This window comes from Rhea americana, unplaced genomic scaffold (assembly GCF_003343005.1).
Source record: "Rhea americana isolate MKP2758 unplaced genomic scaffold, rheAme1 scaffold_215, whole genome shotgun sequence".
In the NCBI taxonomy this organism is placed as follows: Eukaryota; Metazoa; Chordata; class Aves; order Rheiformes; family Rheidae; genus Rhea; species Rhea americana.
This window is the reverse complement of record NW_028186305.1, coordinates 47,260-52,719: the sequence shown is the minus strand read 5'-3', so window position 1 is coordinate 52,719 and position 5,460 is coordinate 47,260. Positions and strand designations below refer to the sequence as shown.

Below are 5,460 nucleotides of genomic sequence, written 5' to 3'. Positions count from 1 at the left end.
GCAAGGCCGGGCACCATGCGAAGCAGAGTTCAAGGGGGTGCAGCGTGAAGCAGGGCACAACAGCAGGGGCTGCAAGAAGGGGAGGGAAGGGCAATGCGAGGCAGGGTGCAAGTAGGTGAGGAGTGCAAAGCAAAGCAAAACACAAGGGGGTGAGGGCGGTGAAACTGCAAAAGGCAGGTGGGGGGGCAAGTGGTGCTTATGCAAGGCAGGGTGCAGTGCAAGGTGGAGTGCAAGGAGGGGAGAGGGCTGCAATACAAAGCACAGGGCAACCACAAAGGAGGGTGCATTGCAAAGCAGGGGTGCTAATTCAAGGCAGAGTGCAAGGAGCTGTGTGTCAGTGCAGTGCAAGGGAGTGTAAGAAAAAAGTACAACAAGGATGTGGGGTTATATGCAAAGTGGGGTGCTAGGAGGCAAGAAGAGTGCACAGAGGTGAGAGTGCAATGCAAGGCAGGGCACAAGGAGGCTGGAGGTGCAATGCAAAGGAGAGTGCAAAGAGGTGAGGGGGTGCAATGGAAAGCAGGATACACACCAAGGTGGGGAAAGTGCAGTGCAAGGGAGAGTACAACGGGGGTGCAAAAGGGAGAGAGAGAGAAACTGGATTAGCGGGCAGGCCTGGTGGGTGGCCGTCACAGGAGGGGGTGCCATGAGGTGTTGCAGCGGTGTGGGGTGCCCCACAGGGCTGGGAGCGTGGCCGGGCTCCATGAACGGAGGCAGCCCCGCTGCCCGCCTGGGGTCTGCAGGGCCGGGGTCAGCCAAGCGCCCGGGCCCGGCCGGGGGAGCAGAGCAGCCGCCTGTCTCCGCTGTGCTTGCTGCATGGGGAATTGCAGCCTCTGTGTGAGCCCGGCCTTGGYTTGGGGACAGAGCTCTGGGGACAGACACAGGGTGGTGGGATTTGCAAAGCAAAGACTGCCAGCGGAGACCAGCCCGGTGGGCATCAGCTGCTGTTTCAGGCTGACACGCTGTTGTGACCAGGTGTCTGTGCCTGTCCCCGTGGTACCTCCCTGGCCTTCACCTGGGCACCGGGGAGGCCTGAGTCACCCGGAAATCTGATAAGGCTCAAATAAAGCCCCGGGAGGAGCGTGGGGGGTGGCTCGGCACCATGGCTCAGCCACCCTGTTTCTTGGCTCTGCTGTGGACTTCCTGAGCGTCACATGCACAACCGGAGCTATCGCAGCYGGCGGGAGTTTTGAAATGATTTAATAGCTAAATGTTACGCACATATTATCCTTTAGGCAAAGGTGCGGTCCCTGATCCCCAGGGAACYCGGTGCAGGGAGGGTGCGGGCCTTCGGCAGCTAAAAAATGAGGGCTTGACAGGTCACGCTGGCTGATCTAAAGCGGTTACATTTTTGTTTTAAGATGGCATGGGCTCCTGAAGCGCTGGAGATTGGCCGTCCTTGGGGAAGGCCGCTCGGTTTAGCCTCCTGGCGGAGCTGGGTGCGAGGAGGAAACGTCAGTTCTGCTGCAGCAACGTGGTGGAAGTGATCAACAGCAAATGTGACTGTGAATTCCAGTGAATCACCAGCGGGAGCAGGAACCAGCTAGGTGTGTCAATTCCCCTTCCGCTTGGTTATGCTCTGAAYGATCAAATTAAGTTGGTTTAGCTATTAAGCAAGAAATCCTGAGCGCTTTTTGAAAGAGTTCAGTCATATTTGGGTGAGAGGCCTGATCCCCGGCGATTACACTTAATACTTGTTCGGGTTGAAGCAGGGCTGTGTGCTGCAAGCACAACCGGATAGTTGTTCAKGAGAACATACTGGGCCTGAGTTTACTTTAGAAACAGTTCCCAGAAGCTAAAACCGGTACAATGTTCCCTTGAAATAACTGGGTCAGATTTTTCCACCTCCTTGCGTCTGGATCAGTCAGCAGCCGTGGGTCGGCCTGAGCTGTCTAGTTCCCGACTATTGCACGTTTGCCAGTGGGGGATGCAGCATCAAATTAACTTCTCGCTACTTTGGTAGCCTACTTTCGTGGCCTGCTTGGCTGAATAATACTGGCAGGACAGAGGCCTTCCAAGCTATTGAACAGGCTGGTGCTCTGGGGATGAGTTAAGTTGGTGCAATTTCTAGAAGTGGAAAGATACTCCTACCTCCTCCTGATGGGGACGTGAAAATTTGGAGACACACTGTTGAATCTGTGTCCTCAAGTAAATTAATCAACCCTGCAGTGCTCTGACAGTGGCAAATATCCCCAGCAGGGCCCTGAGGCCTGAGCTGTCTTGGTACTCTTTCATTTATTCAAACTCATGTGTTATGAGAGTAGTCCAGCTACCTGTGGCTCCTTATTAGCCAGCAGAGATGCCCACTGTGAGTCTGGGAACTTGCACCACTTTCGCACCAGGAGGGCACGTAATTAGGTTTAAGCCTCTTAACCCACAAAGGGAGAGCAATACAACTGCATGAAACAGGCAGATGGAGCTTTAAAAATGTCCAATCAAGCAAATTATGTAAGTTATAGTACACCAGAGCTTTGCTTATTGTGTCTTGGAGAGCAAAATCAGACGCTGCGTATATAGTTGCCTCCGTATCTAAGTTCATCGTTATCTTCCTTGGGCCCTGGAGACGCTGCACACTGCTCTCCATTGAGCAGCTATGCAGCTGGGCAACTTTTCTGACGCAGACACTTAACAGTCCCCCTCTTGCCTCCAGGCACACTGATACAGCATCCATCAAATGCCAGGAGTTGCGTTTGTATATCAATCATGCAGAAGTCAGCCCTCATATTGAGTGAATCTGCAGCAAAGCTTTGCTCTCCCATAGTAATTTTGATCAGAGGGTCTCAGTTTTCCAGCAGACGTTAATCAACCAAAAGGTAATTATCATTTACATTGCACAGAGAGGTAAACCCAGACAGAAACACCAGAAGGAGGGCTGTGTTTTCTGAAGTCGTGCAAGGAATGAGTAGCTGATTTGTTCAGAGAAACCTGGAATGGGGACCTTGCTGTACCTGCTGGCTGAAGACCATGTGGCTCCAAGTATGTTTTTATACATTTATAGGTCATTCCTACATTAGACCGTGCTGTTTCCTTGTCATCCTTTGTGCATTTATTTGATAAAGATTAACTGAGCACCTCTACCTCTCTCTTTACACTTTCCCTCTGTTTCCTCATCCCAACTTGCAACTCACAATTAGCTGATCAAAGTGGATGAAGATTTGGCTTTTTCTCTCAGTCAAATGATTTTCTTTCTAGTCCTTTCCCAAGTGTATTAAAAATGGTCTGCCCCAATAAACAACACAGAGAAGTGGGAAGTAAATGCTGCACGACACCAGCTTTTATCCTATCCTAGGCGCAGCTCCAGCGCTCACTGGCCGGATGTCTGTAGGACAAATCGTGTTGCTTCTCTCTCACAGAATACAGTCTACATCCGTGTAGCTGTACATGCGTGCTGTGACTTCCCACCTGTGGCATGGGGTGTGAAACTTAGCTTTTCCATGAGTTTCCTAATGTTTATTTTTTTAACACTGAAATTCCTTTTTTGCTGTGTGTAACATAAATTGAGGATAGTATAGAAGAACTGGGTGTTTTAGTGAGCACTGGATTTAAGTAATGCCTTCTGTATGACTTAAATTATTCTTACTCAAATGTTTTAAGAGGGGCAAGCTCAGCTCTTAGGCACTTTCATTCCTTGCATGCTTCTTTGCACTGAAAATTCAGCAACCTTACTCCGAGAGGATGCTATCAAAGGTAGTGTTTATATGGAACGAAGTTGGACACTGGGAGGAGAATACCTTATTTACATTCTCGACCTGCTTCAGTTTCTTCATGACTGCGGGTGAGTTGCTTAAACGCCACAGATCTGACATGCAGAATGAGGAAGTACCCACAGCTCTCCTTGACTTCAGCCACTGTTTTGTCTGTCACCAGCTCTGAAAAAATCCAGCCTTGCRTGCCCCACTTTCTTCACTGTCAGCAAGCAAAACTTGTATGTCAAGGGCATCTGAAGCCTGCTTGATTTTTGTGGAGAGTTTTAGATCCCCCTGAGGAAGGCAACTGAGAAAAGTAGATAAAACTCTGTTGTAAGAATGATAGTGATGGATCCTGAGTATTATTTATTTAATTAAGAGTCTGGACAGATGCAGAAGCAACAGTTAACAACTATCTTTTCTAAGAAGCTGAATAAATTAATGGGCTATGAGGTGAAAACAAACCACTAAAGCTAATGATTGGTCTGTTTTTTGTAGGTCTAGAGGTAGTACGGAGAAGTCCTCAAGTTTATAAATAATGTTGGATTTAAGAGGCTTTTTGCTCCTTCCGCTAAGGCAGGAAAGGGAAGTAGCCATCTTCTCCTGTTGTGCTGCTGGGATTACCCGGGAGCTGCAGCCTGACATTCTAAATGAACATTTAAGCTATTCATCACACTTTATTAATAGATGTCAAAATGTTTAACTGTGGAAGTAAATGCTATTTTAGAGAAATGGATTTATGAGCTCTGAAATATTTATTTTCTGTTCGCCTTGTCAGGAGGGTGTATGTTAGATAACTAGGAGCAGTGGTGCCTCCAGCCTTGCCGTCACCCCAAAGTCTAGCCGTGCTGCCCGAGCTAAACAGCGGTCGGGTGTCCTGAGCCCATGAGAGCGGAGGGAAGGGAAGGTTTCTTGCAAACACTGCCACCCCCTGGCTCTTTCCACAGAGTTATTTTTTACTGGAAACTTAACTTTTTGGCTGCCTGCGGAAGCCTGTACATTGACTTCTGGGATAAGCTGGTAGCAAGACCAAACGTTTAAGGTTTGATAATGAAATTTTCCACCGGGACTTAGTCATAGCCTGTTGCCTGACACTTGGGAGTTCATGAGATTAACTTCCTGCTGCCTGGGGCCTGCGGCAGCTCCGGCCCAGCCCCGGTTTGGTTCAAGTTTGGCGGAACTGGCCGCAGGGCGAGCGGATGCAGGACGGCTCCGCRCCGCCACTCGCGCCCTGGCGACAAGACGGTGACAGGGCCCGGGGCCTGGAAACCACCGTGAAGCTGAGGGGACCCAAGCAGAGTGGCTGGTTTTAAGTAGCCCCCAGGCTGGACGAAGGAGGAAGAAGGCACGAGAGCGCCCCGGAGAGAGCGATGGGGCCGGGCCCCGACGGCTCCGGCCTCGCTGGCCCGGGGCGCGCGGGGCAGGCGAACGCCTTCTCCCTCAGCCGACTACGACTCCCAGCAGCCCTTGCGCCGCGCGCCGCTCCCGCCCCTGCCGCCTGCCTCTCTCCGCGTCGATTGGCTGCCCCACTCCTCACGAAACGCTCTCCACTCCCCGTTGGCTCGGAGGGCTGTCAATCAAAGGGTAGCGGCCGTTGTGAGCGCAAGACGGGCAGGTATTCCAGAACGCGACTTGCGCCGTTTGCGCGGCGCTGAGGCCGCCGTGGGTGCGAGGCGGGTGGTGGCGCAGTTGGCGTGGCGCATGCGCGGAGCTGCGCTGGGAGAGCAGCGGCGGGGGGGGTGCTGCTGAGCCCCAGACAGCTGGAGGGGGTAAACAG

General features: G+C 51.6%; 1 long non-coding RNA gene across 1 annotated transcript; it reads left to right on the top strand.

Annotated features, from left to right (window-relative positions):
- Positions 1-190: 190 nt before the first annotated feature.
- Positions 191-4,419, top strand: LOC146595759 (uncharacterized). The gene is made up of 4 exons (XR_014895845.1): positions 191-496; positions 1,359-1,544; positions 2,835-2,973; positions 4,182-4,419. It is a non-coding gene; the product is annotated as an uncharacterized LOC146595759 (long non-coding RNA).
- Positions 4,420-5,460: the final 1,041 nt, after the last annotated feature.